Below are 379 nucleotides of genomic sequence, written 5' to 3' on the forward strand. Positions count from 1 at the left end.
TAATGGATGGGGCTGTAGTCCTGTCTTGCTATTTGTTGGGCATAGGGTGTCCAGCACTGTAGGTTGCTGGTCCTTGAGTGAAGCTGGGTCTTGGTGTTGAGATGGAGATCTCTGGGACATTTTCGCCGTTTGATATTATGTGGAGCTGGGAGGTCTCTTGTGGACCCGTGTCCTGAAGTTGGTTCTCCCATCTCAGAGACACAGCCCTGACGCCTGGCTGGGGCACCAAGAGCCTTTAATCCACACGGCTCAGAATAAAAGGGAGAAAAAATAGAAAGGAAAGAAAGAAAGGAAGAAAGGAAAGAAGGGGGGAAGAAAGGAAGGAAGAAATGAAGGAAGGAAGGAAGCAAGAAAGGAAGGAAGGAAGAGATGAAGAAAC

This window comes from Physeter macrocephalus, chromosome 14, assembly GCF_002837175.3.
Source record: "Physeter macrocephalus isolate SW-GA chromosome 14, ASM283717v5, whole genome shotgun sequence".
In the NCBI taxonomy this organism is placed as follows: Eukaryota; Metazoa; Chordata; class Mammalia; order Artiodactyla; family Physeteridae; genus Physeter; species Physeter macrocephalus.